The 22,920-nt window shown below is 39.6% G+C and overlaps 1 protein-coding gene across 1 annotated transcript in view; it reads left to right on the plus strand.

Annotated features, from left to right (window-relative positions):
* The window catches only part of C1H9orf85 (chromosome 1 C9orf85 homolog), a 284,217-nt gene extending 269,410 nt beyond the window's left edge, over positions 1-14,807 (plus strand). Inside the window, exon 6 of the transcript XR_011967532.1 lies at positions 13,802-14,807. The gene's annotated coding sequence lies outside the window, so the exon portion shown is untranslated. The remainder of the gene's footprint in view (positions 1-13,801) is intronic.
* The last annotated feature ends 8,113 nt before the right edge of the window (positions 14,808-22,920 follow it).

Consider the following 22,920-nt stretch of genomic DNA (forward strand, 5'->3'; position numbering starts at 1 on the left):
ATATAGATAATTTGGTTGTCTTCTTTCTTTATTAAAATCAGCATATATCTCACTCTTGCCTAAATCCATCTTCTAGCTATAATGGAGAGCAGGTTTTATCATTGATTCCTTTGGAGTCATAAGTGGTCATTGTATTAATCATGGTTCTTACAGCTTTCAAAGTTGTTTTTAGGGTGGTGTTTGTGTAAATTCTTCTCCTGGTTCTGCTGATATTTCATTCTTCATCAGTTTATAAAAATTTTCAAAATTGTTCATTTTTATAATAATAATATTATTATATCAATTATCCTTCTGATTCTGCTTATTTCATTTTGCATCTGGTCATAAAAATCTTTTTATGTCTTATTATTGCCATCATCTATTTCCTCATTTCCTATACACAATAATATTCTCTCCTATTCATATACTACAACCTATTTAGACATTACTGAACTGATTAATTTATGTAATAAATTTTTAGTTTTTAACATTCACTTTCACAAGATATTGAGTTGCAAATTTTCTCCCCATCTCTCCCCTTCACCCTCCTCAAGACAGTGTGCATTCTGATTACCCCTTCCCCCAATCTGCCCTCCCCTCTTTCACACCCCTCCCTTCTCTTATCCCCTTCTCTTCTATTTCTTCTGGGGCAAGACAGATTTCTATATCCCATTGCCTGTGTGTCTTATTTCCTAGTTGCAAGTAAAAACAATTTTTAACATTCATTTTTAAAACTTTGAGTTCCAACTTCTCTACCTTCCTCCTTCCCCACCCACCCCCATTGAGAAGGCAAGCAATTTTATATAGGTTATACATGTGTAGTCATACAAAGCACTTCTAGAACAGTTATTTTATGAAAGACTAACTATATTTCCCTCCACCCTATCCTGCTCCCCATTTATTCTGTTCTCTCTTTTGACCCTGTCCCTCCTCAAAAGTGTTTACTTCTAATTACTCCATCCTCCCATTTGCCCTCTTTTATATCATCTCCCCCACCCCCTGTTTATCCCCTTTCCCCCTACTTTCCTATAGTGTAAGATAGACTTTCATATCAAATTGAGTGTGCATGTCATTCCCTGTTTAAGCCAAATGTGATGAGTGTAAGGTTCATTTTTTTCCCCTCACCTCTTCCCCTCCACTGAAAAAGCTTTTTATTGCAGCTTTTATGTGAGAGATAATTTACCCCATTCTATTTCTCCCTTTCTCCTCCCAATATATTTCTCTATCATCCCTAAATTTTTTTTATATCGTCCTTTCATATTCAACTCACCCTGTGCCCTCTGTCTATATATATAAAATCCCTCCAACTACCCTAATACTGAGAAAAGTCTCAAGAGTTACAAATATTATCTTTCATGTAGGAATGGAAACAGTTCAATTTTAGTAAGTTCCTTATGATTTCTCTTTCCTATTTATCTTTTCATGCTTCTGTTGATTCTTGTGTTTGAAAGTCAAATTTTCTATTGAGCTTTGGTGTTTTCATCAAGAACGCTTGAAGGTGGAAGTAGAAAGATGCACATACACATAGCTCCGAACCCACAAACCACAGAACGGCAGAGGGGACTAACCCAGGGCGAATTCTGCACCCAGAGACCACGGAATATTGGAGCGAGGGAGATTTCTGTTCCGGAGAGACCTGCAAACCTCTCGCAGGGGGTCCTTCGCTCTGGGGACGGGGCGCCAGGGCGGGAAGAAGAGAGCAGCCCTACCGCGGCAGCGACACCGTGAGAAAAAGATCCGAGAGGGCTGCGGGACGGAGTCTCCAGCGGCCACGCGGGTCCCCCCACCCACAGAGGGACCTGCAAACCTCTCGCAAAAGGTCCGTCGCGCTGCAGACACGGTGCCCAGCCCGGACCTGCGGCGGCGACTGCGGCCGTGGCTCCGAGAGACACAGTTCTGAGAGGGATCCGGAGGCAGGATCTTCAGCAGCTGCACGGGCCCCCCACCAACAGGTGACTGACGGGGGTAGGTGAGAGAGTCTCTTTGGCGGGTTGAGAGGGGAGTGAGGTGCCCCCATGGCTCGGGCCCCCCCAGGATGTGGGGGCTGAGAGGCGTCTGCGGACGGGGGCTCCCCAAACGGGCGGGAGCCTGGATCCATTGTGGAAGGTCTGTGCATAAACCTCCTGAGGGAATTGAGCCAGAGAGGCGGCCCTGCCCCTGACCTCAGCACCTGAACTTAATTCTCACACTGAATAGCAGCCCTGCCCCCGCCAAAAATCCTAAGGCGGGAAGCAGCATTTGAATCTCAGTCCCCAAACGCTGGCTAGGAGGACCAGGAGGCGAGGTGGGTGTGAGGAGAACATTCAGAGGTCAGGCCACTAGGTGGAGAAAATGCCAAGAAAAGGGAAAAGAAATAAAACTATTGAAGGGTACTTTATCGGAGAAAAAAAACTTCCTCCCTTCCTTTCTGATGGGGAGGAACAATGCTTGCCATCAGGCAAAGACACAGAAATCAAGGATTCTGTGTTCCAATGGGCTCGGGCCATGGAAGAGCTCAAGAGGAATTTTGAAAATCAAATTAGAGAGATGGAGGAAAGACTGGTAAGGGAAATGAGAGGGATAAGGGAGAAGCATGAAAAACAGATCAGCTCCCTGCTAAAGGAGAACCAAAAAAATCTTGAAGAAATTGGCACCTTGAGAACTAGCCTAACTCAGCTGGCAAGGGAGGTGCAAGGGGCCAATGAGGAGAAGAATGCTTTCAAAAGCAGAATTAACCAAATGGAAAAGGAGATTCAAAAGCTTACTGAAGAAAATAGATCTCTCAAATCTGGAATGGTACAGATGGAAGCTTTGGACTTTTCGAGAAAGACAGATATCTCAGAACATACCGCGCAGATTCGAAAAATGGAAGATAATGTGAAATATCTTATTGGAAAAACAACTGACCTGGAAAATAGAATCAGGAGAGACAATGTAAAAATTCTGGGACTACCTGAAAACCATGATCAAAAGAAGAGCCTAGACATCATCTTCCATGAAATTATCAAGGAAAACTGCCCTGAGATTCTAGAACCAGAAGGCAAAATAAATATTCAAGGAATCCGCAGAACACCGCATGAAAGAGATCCAAAAAGAGAAACTCCTAGGAGCATTGTGGCCAAATTCCAGAATTCCCAGGTGAAAGAGAAAATATTGCAAGCAGCTAGAAAGAAACAATTCAAGTATTGTGGAAATACAATCAGGATAGCACAAGATCTGGCACCCTCTACATTGAGGGATAGAAGGGAATGGAATAGGATATTCCAGAAGTCAAAGGAACTAGGACTGAAGCCAAGAATCACCTACCCAGCAAAACTGAGTATAATACTTCAGGAGAAAAAATGGTCTTTTAATGAAATAGAAGACTTTCAAATTTTCCTGATGAAAAGACCAGAGCTGGAAAGAAAATTTGACTTTCTAACACAAGAATGAAGAGAACCATGAAAAGGCGAACAGCAAAGAGAAATCATAAGGGACTTACTAAACTTGAACTGTTTACATTCCTACATGGAAAGACAATATTTATAACTCTTGAAACATTTCAGTATCTGAGCACTGGGTGGGAGTACACACATACACACATGCACACACGCAGACATACATAGAGACAGAGTGCACAGAGTGAATTGAAGAGGATGGGATCATATACTAAAAAAAAAAAAATGAAATCAAGCAGTGAGAGAGAAATATTGGGAGGAGAAAGGGAGAAGTTATATGGGGCAAATTATCTCTCATAAAAGAGGCAAGCAAAAGACTTATTAGTGGTGGGATAAAGAGGGGAGGCAAGAGAAAAACATGAGATCTACTCTCATCACATTCCACTAAAGGAAAGAATATAATGCACACTCATTCTGATAGGAAAACCTATCTCATAATACAGGAGAGTGGGGGACAGGGGCACAAGCAGGATGGGGGGGAGGATAGAGGGGAGGGCATGGGGAGGAGAATGCAATACTAGGTTGACACTCATGGGGAGGGAAAGGACCATAAGAAAATAGAAGTAATGGGGGACAGGACAGGATGGAGGGAAATATAGTTAGTCTTATACAACACAACTAGTATGGAAATCATTTGCAAAACTAAACAGATATGGCCTATATTGAACTGCCTGTCTTCCAGGGGGAAGGGGTAGAGAGGGAGGGAGCTAAAGAAGTTGGAACTCAAAGTGTTAGGACCAAATGTAATGTTCTTACCACTGGGTAACAAGAAATACAGGTTAAGGGGTCAAGAAAGCTATCCGGCCCTACAGGACAAAAGAGAAGATGGAGACAAGGGCAGGGAGGGAGGATAGAGGAGAGAGCAGATAGGTCACAGGGGCAATTAGAAAACTTGGGTCTGGGGGGGAGGGGGAAAAAAGGGGAGAAAATTTGTAACCCAAAATTGTGTGAAAATAAATGTTAAAAGTTTAATTAAAACAAAAAAAAAGAATGCTTGAAGGTTCTCTATTTCATTGAATTACCACTTTTTCCCCTGAAGTATTATATTTAGTTTTATGGAGTAGGTGATTTTTTATTTTAATCCTTGCTCTTTGGGCCTCTGGAATATCATATTCCAAGTCCTTTTCATCCCTTAATGTAGAAGCTGATAGATTTTGTGTTATTTTGATTGTGTTTCCACAATACTTCAATTGTTTCTTTCTGGCTGTTTGCAATATTTTCTCCTTGACCTGGGAGCTCTGGAATTTGGCTGCAATATTCCTAGGAGTTTTCCTTTTGGTATATCTTTCAGAAGGCAATCAGTGTATTCTTTTGATTTGTATTTTACCCTCTTGTTCTAGAATATCAGGGCAGTTTTACTTGATAAGTTCTTGAAAGATAATATCTAGGCTCCTGTTTTGATTATGACTTTCAAATATTCCAATAATTTTAAAATTATCTCTCATGGATCTGTTTTTCAGGTCAGTTATTTTTCCAATGAGATATTTCACATTGTCTGCTATTTTTTCATTCTTTTTGTTTTGTTTTATAATTTCTTGATTTTCCATAAAGTCATTAGCTTCCATCTGCTCCATTCTAATCTTTAAGGAATTATTTTCTTCAGTGAACTTTTGGATCTCCTTTTCCATCTGGCCAACTCTATTTTTTAAGACATTTTTCTCCTCATTGGCATTTTGGATCTCTTTTGCCATTTGGGTTAGTCTGTTTTTTATGGTGCTATTTTCTTCAGCATTTTTGAGTCCCCTTTAGCAAGCAGTTGACTTGTTTTTCATGATTTTCTTGCATCACTCTCATTTCTCTTCCCAATTTTTGATTGACTTCTCTTACTTGATTTTCAAAATCCTTTTTGAACTCTTCTGTGGCCTGAGACCAATTCATATTTTCCTTGGAGACTTTGGATGGAGGAGCTTTGACTTTATTGTCTTCTGTTTGTATATTTTGGTCTTCCTTGTCACTGAAGTAAGATTCTGTAATCTGATCTCCCCCCCTCTTCTTGATTATTTCCCCAGCCATTTACTTGACTTTTGAGCTCTTTGTCAAGGTAGTTCTCTGCTTCCAGTGGAGGCAGAGGGGTATACTGTCAGTCACTCAATTCTCCCACAATCCATGGTCCTAGAGCTCCAGAAATGGTCGCTGTCCCGTGCCCCTGCTGTGCACTGCCCCTGCCACCCTGGGGTTAGGGCTGGACCACACTGCTCTCTCACACAGGTCTAACAGGTTTTTTTTTCCCACTGACCTTCCAATTTGTCTTCACGTTTTGTGATTGTGAAGTCTGGATACTGCCACAGGTATCAGTGATTCAGTCCCCTGAGGCCTGCTCTGGTCCTGTCTGTGATGACGTGACCCATACTGGACTGCTCTCTGCTCCCAGCCAGGTGCGACAGATGCTTCTTGTCAACCTTCTAGGCTGTCTTGGGCTTAAGATCTGCCTCACTCCATCATTCTGTGGGTTCTACAGTTCCAGAATTTGTTTAGAATCATTTTTTATAGATATTTGGCTGAGTTGGAGGGAAGAACTGTAGCAAGTCCCTGCTTTTTTACTCCACCATCTTGACTCTGGCCCCCAGGCATTACTCAATTAAGGGGCATCCTCTTATCTTCTAGTTTTTTTTGCCACCACAAAAACAGCTGCTATAAATATTACTGTACTTAAATACTTTTTCCTCTTTCTTTGATCTTTTTTGGGTATGGGCCTAGCAGTGATATAACTAAGTCAAAGAGCATGCACTGTTTACTAACTTTTTGTGTGAAATTCTAAATTGCTTTCCAGAATGATTATACACATTTAAAAAGTCCACCAGCAGTGACTGTTTTTCCACAACCACTCCAATATTTATTATTTTTCTTTTTTTGTCATCTTTGCTACTCTGAGAAGTAGGAGTTTGAGTCTCAGAATTGCTTTAATTTACATTTCTCTAATTAGTAGTGATCTGGAGCATTTTTTCAAATAGATATAGATAGTCTAGGTTTGTTCCTTCAAGAACTATCTGGTCATATCCTTAGACCACTTATCAATTGGGAAATGGTTCCTTTTCTTATAAACTTGAATAAGTTCTTAGAAATGAGATCTTTATCAAAGAAACTTGCTGCCAAAATCTCTCCCCCAATTGTTTTGCTTTTAATTTTAGCTTCATTAGATTTATTTGAGCAATTAAAAATTTTTTTAATGTAGTCAAAAGTATCTGTTTTATCTTTTGTGATACTCTTTGTTCATTGTTTGGTCATGAAATTTTCTCCTGTCCACACATTTCTACTATAACTGACTTGCTGAGTTAGGAGACAGAAATAATGCTCAAAGCTATTCTGGATAGAGTTCTTATTGAAGAATGAACAACTCACCAAAAACAAAGAGGGATGGGGAGGGCAGGAGGCTGCTAATGGAAGTTTTTCATGTAGTACATATAAATATTTAATCAGTCCCAGGAAGTGAATGAAATAATAATAAAAATGAAAACAATAGCAAACATTTATAAAGTACTTACTGTGTGCCAGGAACTGTACTAAGTGCTTTACTGTTATTCTCTCATTTGATTCTCACAATAGCCCTGGAGGTAGGTTTATTATCATCCACATTTCACAAATAAGGAAACTGAGGCAAACTTAAGTGACTTGTTAAGTGACTTGTCCAAGGTCACACAATTAGCAAGTGTCTGAGGCAGAATTTGAACTCAGATCTTCCTGACTCCTGGTACAGTATTCTGTCCACTGCGCTACCTAGCATAGTAGCAAAAACTGAGAAAACATTTTTATGAAGTTGGTGGTAGGACTTTCTTGATGACCTCAACTTTTTTCCCCTTCCCGTAAGAGTTAGTTGCCATTTGATTCACCACAGGCCTGACTATTATACTTTTAATTAGTATGAAATCACTGTGCCTGAATTAGATATTCTAAACTGAAAACTTTGTCTGAGATCAAAACAGGGCTGAAAGAAACTAAGACTTCTGTGAACTCTGCAAGGTCAGACTAGAATTTTCAAGCTTAGATCTAGTGGGAGAGAATCAGTGTCACCAAACATAAATTGTTTTGGTTCTTTCAAAAATATTATTTTATTCCGAATTTGGCAGTAATCAGTAGACATCAAAATATATTTCCATACACAAAAGACAGAAAAAGGGGATTGCATGTGAGTTTGTGAGTCTACCATGCACAACTTTAAAAAGAAAAGTGTGCAACAAATTCAGCATGGTAGTATCAACACAGCTTTCTTGTCTTTGTATCTTTCTAAGCTTCCTTCTGCTGTCTTTTGTGTGTTTTTAAAACTCTTTATTAATGCTTTTCTCCCTCCCTCCCTCCCTCCCTTCCTTCCTTCCTTCCTTCCTTCCTTCCTTCCTTCCTTCCTTCCTTCCTTCTTTCCTTCCTTCCTTCCTTCCTTCCTTTCCTTCCTTTTTTCCATTCCTCCTTCCTCAAGAATATAACCTGAACCACTTTTTTTTCTAGTAGATTCCTGATGAGATTCAGGACCTAGGATAAGTGAGGCAAATGGGGATTTGATATCACCTATGACTTCTAGAAACCATGCTAATGGGTACAAGTGTGTCATTTGAGAGCAGTTCAGGTCTCTTGTGGTATCTTGTGATTTCAAAGGACTTGGGCAGGCCATGGGTTATCTCTGAGCCCTAAGAAATTTAGGGGCCTTTGGAACATTCCAGATATGAATTAGACCTGGAGCAGTAATCGGAAACTCACTTTAGTCTACAAGGGACAGTTAGGTGATGTGTAATGGTTAGAACCTTGATACTGGAGTCAGGAAGACCTGAGATGAAATCCTGCTTCAGACCCTTGTCCCAGGGCAAGTCACTAAGCTTCTCATTCTCAACTGTTCTCCATCTGCAAAAACAGATAATAATAGTTTTTGAAATCAAACATGATAATACCCATGAGGCACTGTGCAAACCTTGAAGTTCTATGTAAATGACATTCTCATTCTTTTAACTATCATTCTTTTCCATCCTTTCCTGATTCAGTACAATCCGAGCTCAGAGAGCTATAGAACCTCTGGGAATAAGAGAATTCTAAATTCCCCTAAAAGGTACTTAAATCATTTCAAGGGACTTGGGGGGAAGAGTGACCTGAAAACCTAGAGAACCTAAAGTTGTCCCTCACCTCCACATATGCAATAGAATTTAGGATGAGAGTAGGGTTCACCCTTAAGGCAGTTATCCTTGAGGTCCCCGATCCAGAACTGTCCAGACCTTAGGGTTCTGGATTGGGATCCCCTAAATGCACTACTGCACATTTTGATGCTATGCTGCAGGTGTTATGTGCAGCATTATCTATTTCCTAAGAGAAAGTGCCAAAGGCAAAGAGTGGTTTGCAATTGTATGCTTCCTAAGTGATAAGCTATTTTGGAAGAATAGTGTCTTTCTCCAGTAACAAGAAATTATTTTTGTGTGGAAGGTGGTCTATTATTGATTTTCTTATATTTTATCTTTATCAACATTATTTGGTGATTGTCAAACTCTGACATCATTCCCCCCATATTTTGAAATCATCAGTGGTTAAAATACTGACAAGTTATTAGTTTCTCTACCTATTTGAAGGTACTCTTCTTTGAGGCTTGTGTGAGGCAGAAGGGGTAGGGTGGAGAAAATACGTCTCAGGTCAACCAGGAAACCTCAGTCCAGAATACTCTTATTCACTGAGAGTTACAGACTCAGAGAATTATAGGACAAAAAAAAGACCTTCGAGGTTTACATTTTACATATGAGGAAACTGAGACCCAGAAAAGGAAAGTAATTTGTCCAAAGTTAATCAGCAGAGTCAGTAGTGAAATTAAAGGCTTCTGAGCAGTAGTTTTTCCATTACAAAATGCCATTGCACGCAAGTGTGGATATATATACACATATGTATACATACACTGCATATATGCATGTACACACATATGTACACACTTACAGACAGACATATATGTACAGATAGATCTATACACACATACACACTTATATGCACGTACATTCCTACATGTTACTCGTTGGGGATGATTGTGGTAGAAGGAAGGGTCTCCTGGCACCCCTTTATATCACCTACGTGACTGCCTTCAATAAAGACAGATTGCCTGTGTCTCTCCTGGCCCAGGAACCCATAGAATTAGGAGTTCCTTAGGCTTTCTCATTGTGGTGGTTACATTAGTTAAACTTCTGTAGGAAAAGATGATGATCAGTGTTAATGTCTTTTCCTACATAATTTCTCATTTTGGGCATCACTACCTTCTTTGAATAGGTCAGGTTGGAGCTTTCGTAATAGCTTTGAGAGTATTCTTTTCATCTTTATATTTTCAGCTAGACTGGTATTGGTTTTGACCTTTGTTTTAACAAATTTGTAGTCTGACTACACAAAAACAGTTGATTCAGAAATGGCTCCCATTTGTGTGTTTTTTTTCAGTCTATGAAAAAAACCCAAACATCATAAAACACATAATTATTATTTATTATTCTTTAATTAAAAGTGAACTTGGAACAGACTCTTTTTAATTCAATTTAGCCTCTACTATGCACAAGCTATTAAAAATGAAGGTGAAAAACATGTCCCTGCCTTTAAGGAGCTTATAGATCAACGGAGGATACAACTTGCACACAAATAGCTGAAAACAAGAGATAAGCCATGAGAGAGGTCAAACAGTGAGTCAGACATATTCAGGAAGAGAAAGATAATGTATAACTTTCCAAAGTAGATGGAAATGACTGAATGAATGAAAAGCAGCATAGTAGAAAGAAGATTCATATGGAAGACCTAAGTTTTTAGCCTTCACTGTGCCACTGTGTGAGGTTGAACAAGTCATGTCACTTGTTAAAGCCTCATCTTACTCATTTATAAACTGAGACCACTGGAATAGATTATCTCTAAGTTTCCTTCCAAGCCTATGAGCCTACGAATTAGGGACAGCTTCAAGGAGAATGTGGCACTTGAACTGGGTTTGGAAGGTTGGGATACATTCTGAAAGGGGAACAGAGGAGAAAGGGGAATGTGTTCTATGACCAGGGGACAGAGGGCAAAAAAGTACAGAGTATGGAAGGCCAAGATCAGATTAGAGAACATGAAGGGTGAGAAAAATGACTGGAAAGGTAACTAGAAGCCAGATTATGGAAGGTCTTGAATTTCAGTCCAAGAAATTTGAATTTGTATTTCACTCCTTTGGCAATGATGAGATACTGAGAGTTTTTGAACAAGGGAATTAAAATGATCTGACCCATACATTAGGAAGATTATTTGAGTAGGGGGTGTTAAGGATGGGTTAGGGAAGAATCTAGAAATAGAAAGACCAATTAAGAGGCTATTACTCAATTGAGGATTAAGTTTAGGGATAGGTTGTGAAAAGTAATATAGGAGTACAATTGATATGACTTTGTAATTGATTAGACAGATTAAAAGAAAAGGAAGAGCAAACAAAATACCAAAGCAAAATCTTGAATTGAATTTTTGAGCCTTGGAGATTAGTGGTAGAGACCGTAGAAATAGGGAAGCTAAAAAAAAGTGAATTTTTATAGGAAGCTTACAGAATCAGTCTGGGACATTCTAACATCAAGGGACCAAGGTGACATTAAAGTGGAACTGTCAGGGGAACAGTTGGAAATGTATGAAAAAAGTTCAGGACTGAAGAGAGATTTGGGAGTCATCAGAATAAAGTTGATAAATGAAGTCAAGGATGTTGATGAAGGAAGAGAATATATAGAGAGATAAGATGATCAACTTGGCAAATTCTTGTACTCAGGTAGTCTATGCTTAGAATGAAGAGGAAAGAGGAGAGCCAACTAAAGTAGAGTTATAGAATCCAAGAGAGGAAAAAACTTCAGAAAATAAGTGATGGTCAGTACAATTAAATGTTACAGAAATACAAGTAGAAATAAAACAAAGAAAAGGCCAATGGATGAGTCATTGTGGGCTTGGAAAGAGTGACTTTTGTAGAGTGAAAGAATAGGAACATCCATTGCAGGTGTAATGATGAAAGCAAGTAGAAGCCATGGGTGTAGACTATCCTTTCTAGAAGGCAGGCAGTGAAAGGAGAGAGAAACATAGAATGATAGCCTGAAGGCATAGAAGGATCTCTGAAAGACTTTTTGGAATAAAGAAGACTTGAACATGCTTGTGGACAGGGGGTACACCCCCTGAAGGGGAAGAGATTGAAGATGAGAGGGAGATCAGTGGAGCAGGTTGCCAGAGGAAATAACAGGGGATAGGATCAAGGACTCAAGTGGAGGGCTTTGGAAAGGAATGAATGAATGACCCAATGAATGAATGAATGTAAAGCAGCATTTATTAAGCACTATGTTCAAATGGAAAAGCAAGGCAGTCTCTTTTCTCAAGGACTCACATTCTAATAGGAAGAGACAACAAATATAGGAGGTTTCATCTGAAAGTCAGATGGAAGGCCCCATGGTCTTTGGGTTGCAATAGCAAAGTAGATGGTAATACTACTTGTGTGCCCTTAGGCAAGTCACTTAACCTCCTTGGGCTTCAGTGTCCTCATTTGTAAAATGAGAGAGTTGGGCTAGATGCCCTTTAAGTTCCCTTTCAGGTATAATTATGTCCCTCTGGCAGATCTGAGAAGCTTTGGAGTAGAAGAGGAGGTGGATGGTGAGAATTATCTAGGAACAGGAATTACCAGCATGGGAATGGTGGTAAGGAATGTATGTATGAAGGAAAGTACACCCCTGCCATGGCTGCCATATTGTCAGAACCTTAAAGGAAGGGAAATGAGGCCAGAACTAGGGTGAGAAATAAGGAAAGTGAGGAGGAATGAACATTAGAATGAATAGGGAGAGAAGGAAAAAAAAAAGAAATTTGTAAGATAATTTTATTGTATATTTGAAAAGAATAACAAGTTGGGCATGATAGACTTGCAGTTTCATGTACAATTATCTTTTTATGGTGCTTTGTTATGGAAATGCTTGTTTTATTCTACAAATAAAAAATACAGTTTTCTTTTTTAAAAAAGAAAGTAATGAATGGAGATGTAAGATTCTTTCCAATGCTAACACACTATATAGTTCTATCTGGTTGGTACAGTTGTTTACAGGAGGTGAAATTAGGGGATTTTTGGCATAAGAAATGGTGAGCATAGAAGAAATGCACATCTTCTTAAGCCAAGAAGTGCTTAAACAAACATCCTCAGGAGTGACGTTAATATGTCTGTGAGTATTTTAATATAGTTTTACAGACATGCAGAATTAAATTTAATTACAAAGTTGGCAGTCATCCTTAGGGCACTAGTGAGGACTTGTTTTTTTGTGGGAGTAACTGGTGCTGTTAATGTAGTTTCTGTTACTTCTAAAGCTTTAGTTTATAGTTATTTAATTATCATATAATTTATTTATTTCAATTAATTATATTTAATAAAATATATCTTTACAAAAGTACTGGGGGGGTAGAACATATAGTAAAAGGGAGAAGATGTGGTGCCTAGAAAACTTTTGTAGGATTATCTATTTGGAACTGGAAGGAGCCTGAAAAGCCATTAAGTCCAACTCCCTCATTCTATAGATTAGGGAACTGAGGCACTGAGAAGTTTGATCACTTTCCCAAGGTCACAAACTCAGTAAGGTCAGAAAGACCTCAGTTCAAATTTAGCCTCAGATACTTACTAGCTATAGGACCCTGGACAAATCACTTACCTTCTGCTGACTCAGTTTCCTCAGTAGTAAAATGAAGATAATAATAGCACCTACCTGCCAGGGTTGTTGTGAGGATCAAATGAGATAAGATTTCTACAGCGCTTGGCACAGTGCCTGTCACATAATCGGTGCTTAATCAATGTTTTCTTTCTTTGCTTCCTTCCTCACATAGCTCCCACCCCAACTTGAGTGGTCATTTTCTTTCTCCTAAGACAAGATCTCCCTGTCCCAAGTCTTTCCCCACTCCAGTCCATTCTCCACACTGCTGCCAAAGAAAAAAATTTAATGGGAGATCTGACCAGGTCACTGCCCTACCCAATATATGCCAGTGATTCTGCATTGCTTCAAGAATCAAATATAAACTCCTATTTTTGACTTCTAAAAGCCTTCACAACTTGACGGTAACCTAACTTTCGAGCCTCTCCATACATTACTTCATTTTCTATAATCTACAATCTAGCCAAACTCTCTGCCTCCAAACTGACTGTCCCAAAATGAGATTACACATGTAAAGCACGTTGCAAACCTTAAAGTGTATATAAATGTTAGCTAAATTTACTTTTAGTTATCAGCACCCTCTCATGTTCCCACCCCCTCCAGGTTAATGCTAATTCAATCATAGTAAGCATAAATGGTTGTTAAATTGAAATGAATTAAGGGAAGTAATAGTCCCATTGTACGATGCTCCAGTTGGATTAACACTGGAGTAGTTTATTGTGTTAAGTCTTTTGGCATCAAACGTTAAGAAGAATATTGACAAACTTGAAAGCGTTTGAAAACTACTCTTTTTGTTTTCAGATGTCCTATTCTCCATTACCCCATTTGGGTTTGGGTTTTTTGGCAAAGATAGTGGAGTGGTTTGCTGTTTGCTGTTTCCTTCTCCAGCTCATTCTACAGGTGAGAAAATGAGGCAAACAGGTAAGTGATTTGCCTAGGGTCCCAGAACTAGTAAGTATCTGAGGCCAGATTGGAACTCATGCTTTCCTGACTCTAGGGCTATCATTTTATCCACTGCATCACCTAGCTGCAAACCTATAAATCTATATTGATGTAGTTCTATGGAGACTAAAATAATTCACAAAGAGGTTGGTGAGGGGTCTGAACCATAACGTATGAAAAATTATTACAAGACCACCTTTAGTCCACAGTATGGAAGATCTGACCTGGGGGCGAAGACCTAGAACATAGGATTGTAGATTTACAGCTGGTAGAGGCCATGTAACCTACAAGGCTGGTTTTCATATATTGGGGGAGGACGAAGGGATCTTCATTGTTCTAGAAGTCAGAATTAGTAAGTAATAGGGAGACATATTTCAATTCTTTAGAAAAAGGGACTTTTTATTAATTAGACCTTTCACACAATGAAATGGGCTGCCTTCCTGTAGGCAATTCACTAGAAGAGAGAAGGAGAAGACAACAAACATTTATTACGCACCTACTATGTGCCAGGCACTTAGCAAACATTGCCACATTTGCTCCTCTCAGCAACCCTGGGAGGTGGGGAGGTTGCTGTTATTATCCCCACTTTACAGGTGAGTAAACTGAGGCAGACATTGGGCCCTGAGTCACATAGCTAATAAGTATTTAAGGTTTGATTTGAATGTAGGTCTTCCTGACTCTGTCCACTGCACTGCCTAATTGCCCCATGAAAAGTATCCCAGAAAAGGCTGGATGATCAATGTTAGGGATGACAAAAAAAAAAAAAGATTCTTTTCTCAGATAAGAAGCTAGATATGAAGATCTTTAAGTCCCTTATTAATTCAAGAGCCTATGATCCTGGGAGTCTGCCTCTACTAACCCCAGCCACTCAGCAATCAAAGACCAAAGCTACAGGAAGGTTGTGGATTACATCATTTGGCACAGGTATTATGTAAAGTTATAATCTCAGGCATTCCAAGTCATGCAGATCTTCCCACCTGTCTAAGCCAGAGGCCAGTAACAACCTTTTCATCTGGCTATTCCTGGTGGGAGTATGGGTTGGAGATACAAGGATGAAGAGAGGAGTATGTCTTTGTGTATTTCTGTGTATAAATACATAGATGGATTTTTTGACATCATGAAATGTAAGTCCTGGTTAGAATCTTAGTCAGCTGCCTTATTTCGCCTAGGAGGAAATCGAAGCCCAAAGAGGGAAGGTAGATCAATTAAGGTCTTTCTACTCTACTGCCCTGGAGTTTCAAAGGGTGAGTTTATATGTGAATGTTTTCATTCTACTTCTTGTTATCAAAATACTCCTCATATACCATATATTTCATCATATTGCCTCAGCATTGACTGATGCTCGTGCTACATCCCATCGTATCTGGGTTTATCATCCCTGCTAAGAAGTCAGTAAATTGTGTTTTGAACAAAGGCATCTGTACCGTACTCACTTAGAGATTTTGCTTTCCATATTCTGTAGTGCATATTGGTACTAAAATATAAATTATGAGAATTTTAATCCTTGAGAAAAAAATGAGGTGAGTTTATATTTTGTTCTGCTAAGAAAAGGAATTGGGGAAGTAGAAGCCAAACTTTAGAATCAAAATTTACCTTATTTTAACTTTTTTTTTTTTGCCATCAACTTGTTTGCTACTTTATTTCTTTGTTTAGCATGGTTTTTACTGATGCCTTTTATTTTTAAAAGCAAACGACTGTTCCAGGCTTATCATACATTACTTCCCTTCCTGAATTCTATAACCTAGCCAAAGTGACCTTCTTGTGGTTCCTCAAGTCCTGTATTTCCTGGCTCTGTGTCTTTGCACTGGCTGTGTCTCATGCTTGGAATGCACTCCTTTCTTACCTTTACCTCTAAGAATGTCTGTTCTCAAGACAAGCAATACAATCCCTCTCTTGGCCCTGGGGATTTTCTCTGGCTGACCCGATGTCTAGGACACTCTCCCTTGTCCACTCAGACTTCTGACTTCTTTTGAGTCTCAAGTAAAGCCTTATTTTTACTAGCTATCTTCCCCAACCTCTCTTAATTCCAGTGCCTTCTCTCCACTAGTTATTCCTTATTTATCCTGTATATAGTTGGCTTTGCATGGATTTTTTCCACGTTGTCTCCTTCATTAGATTGGAAGATCCTTGAGAGTAGGAATTGTCTTTGCCTCTTTTTTATATCTTTTCCCCACTGCTTAATAGATGTTGACTGATTAATTGCCCAAACTTCAGTTCTCAGTCATAGACTGGAATGGGCTTGGAGATGCACAAGGTATTCTACAAGCTCTAGTCCAGCCTCTTATGGGATCTGGGTCTGAGGTCTTGCACAAAAATCAGCAAAACTTCCGAGTCTTGAGATTTAGGCTCTGAATTAGGCTTTGTTTTACCCACCTGACTGTCAATTCACATCATAGCCGTGGTTGAAATTGTGGATCCGGTCAACTGACTACTCATGGGTTGGCATCAGAGGCATGCTAGTAAATGTCTAACATCTGACTGGGGTTGGAGTACTTTTAAGTTTAATCTGCATTGTGCATCGGCAATTTTTCTGTCACTTTCTTATGTCTATATGATTGACAAGACAAAACAAGCACTTGTTATTAGTGTTTGCCAGTTTCAGTGATGTAAATGCTCACACAGAAAGTTTCACAATCAGCTTGTGGGAGGTGGTGGGAGCCAGCCCATCCCTGGCTGGCATATCCTTCAAGAGCGTCCATGAATCAGCACTGGGACAAGGAGAGGATATCCAGCCTGTACACGTGTAGCCTCTTTCTAAACACTCCTAACAGATCTATTAGTGGAAAGAAAGAGTCAATTGAAATTTTTGACCTCTGGCCATGGAAATTTGTCTCACAATTTACTAGCAACCAAGAAAATTAGGCTTCAGAGTAAAGGAATATCCAGATGGAGAAATCTGATGAGCTAAGAAAAGAATTACTGCAACACTTTCTGCTAATGGACTAAATGTTTCAAAATCTACATTACTAACAGCTTAGATGAACCTCAAGCCTTGGTCCTGCCCTGGGGTTTGATCTTCTAGGGAAGAAGGTACCAGGAAGGACTCACAAGGCTGGGTTCATGCCTTGTCAGTAGAAAATCTAACAAAGAGAAGGGAATATGCTATTCCTGAGAACCAAGTTTGACTATAGCAGGTGATGAGAATACAAGACATGGGGAGCTAATAACCTGAGGTAGTCTCTTCATATTTATAAATTAAATTTCTCTGACTTTTTTATATGAAAATGTGGGGGCAGCAAGGTGGTGCAGGGGGTAGAGCACCAGGGCAGGAGTCAGGAGGACTGAGTTCAAATCTCACCTCAGACACTTGACACTCACTAGCTGTGTGACCTTGGGCAAGTCACTTAACCCCAATTGTCACATCCTGGGCCATCTGCAGTCATCCTGAGGAATATCTGGTCACTGGATTCAGATGGCTCTGGAGGAGAAGTGAGGCTGGTGACCTGCACAGCCCTCCCTCACTCGAAACAAAGTCAAGCGCAAGTCACGTCATCACTTCTCTGATGGCATGGTCTTCTTCGGCAATGAAGGATGAACATACACACATGTGAAAGTGGGCAGTGATATATAACCTCCATATTTATCCATGTTTCAATTGGCATATGTTTAGGTAGTAAGTCTCAAAAGAAATGAAATGTGCTTCTGTCTATTAACTCTTGTTTTTTTTGTAAAGTCCATGCGGATGCATATGGATGGGTATACTTTGGATGCTATGGCTCATAACTACATATCTGTTTACCTGTTGTATTCTAGCGCCTGACCCCTAGCAGAACATAAGCTCCTTCAGGACAGAGGCTTTCTATCCTTTTTATTTTTGTACCCTACTCCTTTCCTAGTTTCTGAAGCATACATTGTTGTGGGTGTCCTGTTTTTTTCAGTTGTATGCAATTCTTTGTGACCCCATGTAGGGTTTTTTTAGTAAAGACTGAGTAGTTTGCCATTTCCTTCTCCAAATCATTCTACAGATGAGGAACTGAGGCAAACAGGGTTAAGTGTCTTGTCCAGGGTCACATGGCTAATAAGTGTCAGAGACTGAATTTGAACTCAGATCCTCCTAACTCTGGAGCTGGTTCTCTATCCACTTCACTACTCTTTCAACCGTGTATGGACCCAATGTTTTCTTAGCTGGTGGTGTTGCATCTAAGGAGAAAATTTCCACAATTCAAAAAGATAACAAGGTGCTATTCAGTCTCCTCATTTCATTAACATGCAAATAATTTATTACCTCTATTATCTGTCCAATAATTTTTCTGACTGCATTAACTGAAGGAGAAAAAGAAATTGCTAATGGGCTATTTAGTAGAGACTAGCTACACCTCTCCCTCTACACACACACACACACACACACACACACACACACACACACACACACACACACACACACACACACACACACACACATACTTAATATGTATATAGCTTCTGTGACTCTAAGCTAATGACACCAGTGGGTACCAGTGGAGAACAAAGTGAGTTGGTCATTTTTTGTTTTCTACTCCATGTTCCAACTGAAGAAAGGGGAGGTGCTAAATTCTTTCAGACCACTCCTTTCTCCTCCCACTGGCCTGCTTCAGGGATGGAACCTTTTCCTTTGACCACCCTCTCCATTCAAGACCTCTCTTTTTTTGCTGCTAAGACAGGATTTTGCCTATGGAAGGAAAGAAAGCTCCTCCCCAAACCCTAGTAATCTCACCTGGTCAAAGAAACTGACCTTGTTTTAGCCTAGGGGGCAAAGATGGCCCCTTGATTCTGGTGATTATCTAGATTGAGAACTTTATAAAAGACAAAAAGTTGTTAATAAAAGCACAACAGCACAGAATGCCATGTTAGAAAAAAATCCTAACTTTAAGACAGAGTTTAGATCTCTGCTCTATTTAAATTCTTTGTGTTTCCATTTAAACCCTGGCTTTCTCCACGTCTCTTTTCTTAGCATAGACTTCATATACAGACAGGCAGTATAAGCTTTCATAATTAACCATGGATTTTTATGTAAAGTAAAAAGCAGGATAAAGAAATGGATTTCAAACTCCAACAACAACAACACGACAGTATTGGATTCCAGTCAGGAAAACCTGAATTTTAAAATCCTGCCTCAGATACTTGCTTTTCAGCTGTGGGCAAATCCCTTAACCTCAATAAGCCTCAGGTTCCCCATCTGCAGAAAAAAGATAATAATGGCATTTTTGCAAACCTTAACAGTACAAAAATGCTAATAAAGTGCTATTGTATTTAAGCACTTGTTTAATTTGAAGGGGAGCAACTTTTCCCGGCATCTCTCAGTCCTTGTGGAGGGTCAGAGATATAACTCTGATGTCAGCACTCTTAATTCAGGTTTTATTAGGGATCAGAATGAGGCACTTGTAAGTCACTGAACATTTAGAAAAAGGAAGTTTACTTCACCCTAATACAGCAGGGCTATGCAGTAAGCCCTGGCACTTCCTACACAGCCTGTCTTGCTTCCTCATGAAAACTTTATCAACAGGTCACTTGAATCATATGGTCTTAGCTATCGGCCAAGTCTAAGTGGACTAGATTCCATGTGGCTGGGTCTTCTTATGTCTACAGATGACCCAGAAGCTGCATCAGGGAAGCTGGATCTAATCAGCTCCCAAGGACCTGTCCTTTTTTTTTTTGACAAAATGCCTCCCCATGTTATGAATAGGAAAGAAAAAAAGCTGCATTGGGGAAACCTGGTCCTATCACATGGTGGTTTTACCCAGCAGTCTCAATCTACCCAACAGTTATTGAAAATTGTGCCAGTGTTCTCAAATGTGTTCTTATAGGCAAATTGACTAATTATGAGTTAGATCTCTGTTCTCTCTGTCTTATCAGCCAGTTGCAGACTTCTGTCCCTCTTTTCAAAACTCCTGGATGCACCCAAAATCTACTTCCTGGCTCAAAGATTGAGATAATTCAGCTTCTCTTAGGGCTGGAGGAAATGTTTATCTAAGCCACAAATCCCAGAACGTCAGTGAGGTCTCAAACCCCTGTTAAACTTAGACAATAAATTCTCAATGAGCAAAAATTACAAGTAGCTGATTAAAATGTAAAAGACTTAGCCATCACACATACTTGGGCACTTAATACATGCTTTTGGATTGATGATGACATTTAGTGGAACTGTTTTTCCATTTGGGGATGTGTAGACCCTGGCTGGAGTTCCTTTCCCTACACAGCCCATACCACTTATTTACATTTGGTATGTGCTACATACCTATTTTTGGGACCCTTTTACTGTATAACTTTTGCATATTGCCCTGAGGGATAGTAAGAAGGGAAGTAGCAAGTCAGAGTTAAGTTATTATAAAACCCATGGAAATGTTTAAAATACATGAATATTGGTCTAGTAAAAGTATATGAAACTTTAAAACAGGAACTGTCAGAAAGTATATAAAGTATATAAAACTATATAAAGTATATACAACTTTAAAACAGAAAGTAGCCCAGTTACTCAGGTCTTCTGTCAGTTTTCTGCAGTACTAGGGCTCTCTGTGGTCATCCACCAATTGGGAGAAAAGCTGTCTAAGCTAAAACAAGGCAGGATAATGCCACTTTCATGTATTTGTTGTCCAGGTGGAAACTGAGCTGATTGATTTATCTTTGCTAATGATTTACTTGTTCTCTCTTAGATCACATAGCCTAGGAACAACCTAATAAGTAAAATAAGCAACCCCTTAATTTTACGATACTTTTATTTTCCCCTGCCTTACTGGTTATTGGTGCCTCAGATTTCACCATTAAAATGCTTTCCTTTGTATCTCAAACACTTTTCAGTCTTCAAGAGCCTCTTAATGAAAAGATGCTAAAATGACCTTCCTAAAGCTGGGATCTGACCATGTCACCCAGTGGCTCCCTATTACCTCCAGGATAAAATACTCTATTTGGCATTCAAAGCCCTTAAAAACCTGCCCCCATCATCTTTTCAGTCTCACCACCTACATACTCTCCAATCCAGTGCCCCTGGCCTCCTTTGCTATCCCAGTCTGTTTCCAGACTGGACATTTCACTGACTGCCCCCCATGCACGGAATTCTCTCTTCCATATCTCCATCTCTTGGCTCCTCTGGCCTCCCAGATAAAAGCATCCTTACTTTCTACAAGAAGCCTTTCCTGATCACCCTAGTGCTGATGATTTCCCTCTATTGATTATCTCCAATTGATCCTGTATTATCTCATTTACTCATAATGGATTGCGTGTTGTCTTCCCTTTTGATAATAAACTCTGTGAGGTCAGGGGTGGTTTTTGCCTTTCTATTTTCTTGCTTAGCCCATGGTAGATCCTTAATAATTGCTTATTGACTGACTGGCTGCAGACAGCTCTAGAATATATCACCATGCAATACAAAATGTGGCCTTTTGGCAAATTTAATTACTTTATCAAAAACTGAGGCAACCTTTTCCCGTCATTCTGGTTTCACTATTGTTGTCAGTGGCACAACCATTCTTCTAGTCAGCACTTTCAAAACCTTGGTCCTATCTTTGACCTTTCCTCCTCCCTTACTTCTAATGAGGAAGCAGTTGCCAAATCTTGCTATTTCTATATACCCAACATTTCTTTTATCTAGCATTTACTCTATATTCTTAAAGCCAAGATCCTAGCACAAATTCTCATTATCTCTTGGCTGGATTACTGCAATAGCTTCCTAACAGGTCATAAGTCATAAGATTATGAATGAATGAATAGATGAACATTTGTTAACTGCTTACTATGTTCTAAGCATTATGTTAAGGGCTGGGGATATAAATACAGAAGCAAAAATTGCCCCTGCTTTCAAGAACGTATTTATTTTAGTGGAAGAAAAAGCACACATGGTGGAGTGGTTTTCAGGGAAGGGTACTGATGGGATTATGGGTGAGTGGACTGACCCATTCCTTCCAGAAATAATGGCAGAGTTACTTTGATCATAGTTCTAGAACAAGAAGAATTTGGGGAGTGGGAGGGAATGGCAGGCTATAAGGCCACTGGCTAGGCTAAGCTTAGCTAGGGATAAGGGAGTGGTGAGTGGTTGATGCCAACTTGAAAGGGTGGACAAAGTGAAGTTGCCAGTAGAGGGGACAAGGGAAGGGTGCAGGGCACAAGTCCCAGATGACAGAAGACTATAGATAGTTTTGATTTCTTCCTCTGAAAACTGCCTATTCATATCCTTTGACCATTTCTCAATTGGGGAGTGGCTTGTATTCTTGTAAATTTGACTCAGTTCTCTATATATTTTAGAAATGAGGTCTTTGTCACAGATACTAGTTGTAAGAATTCTTTCCCAGTTTTCTGCTTCCTTCCTAATCTTGATTGCATTGGCTTTGTCTGTGCAAAAAATTTTCAATTTAATGTAATCAAAATTATCCATTTTGCATTTCATAATGTTGTCTGTTTCTTGTTTAGTCATAAATTCCTCCATTCCCCATAAATCTGACAAAATAAATTATTCCTTGCTCTCCTAGTTTGTTTATATTCTCAGTCTTTATACCTAGATCACATACATATTTGAATTTACTCTGGCAGGCTCAGTTTTAACCCTCCACTAGCGTACTGCTCGTTCAAAAAGTTCAAAGATGCTGTGATTGGCAGAAGCCTCTCAAGTATTGCACCCTCAGGGTCTTTTCTCTGAAGTTTGTCACTTTTCACTGAGGTGCTGGAATGAGTTAGTTTGTCCTGACCTGTCCTTAATGGTTTTTAATGATCACTACTTACCTTTCTGAATACTCACAGGTAATCCCTTGAGTATTATTTAATAATATTGTCAGCTGAAATAGCAAGCCTTCTTGAATGAGAGACAAGATTGAGAAGAGCAACTCCTAGGGAGAATGGATCCACCATCCTTGATGCCACCAGTACCAATTTCTGCCCAACTGCAAATCATAAGCATGGGAAAAACAAGAGAAGATAAGACAACAGATATTTGTTAAGCTCTTTCTATGTGCCTGGCACTATGCTAAGCATTGGGGGTAAGCCTCAAGGAGCTTATGTTCTAATGGAGGAAG

This window comes from Notamacropus eugenii, chromosome 1 (assembly GCF_028372415.1).
Source record: "Notamacropus eugenii isolate mMacEug1 chromosome 1, mMacEug1.pri_v2, whole genome shotgun sequence".
Classification (NCBI taxonomy): domain Eukaryota; kingdom Metazoa; phylum Chordata; class Mammalia; order Diprotodontia; family Macropodidae; genus Notamacropus; species Notamacropus eugenii.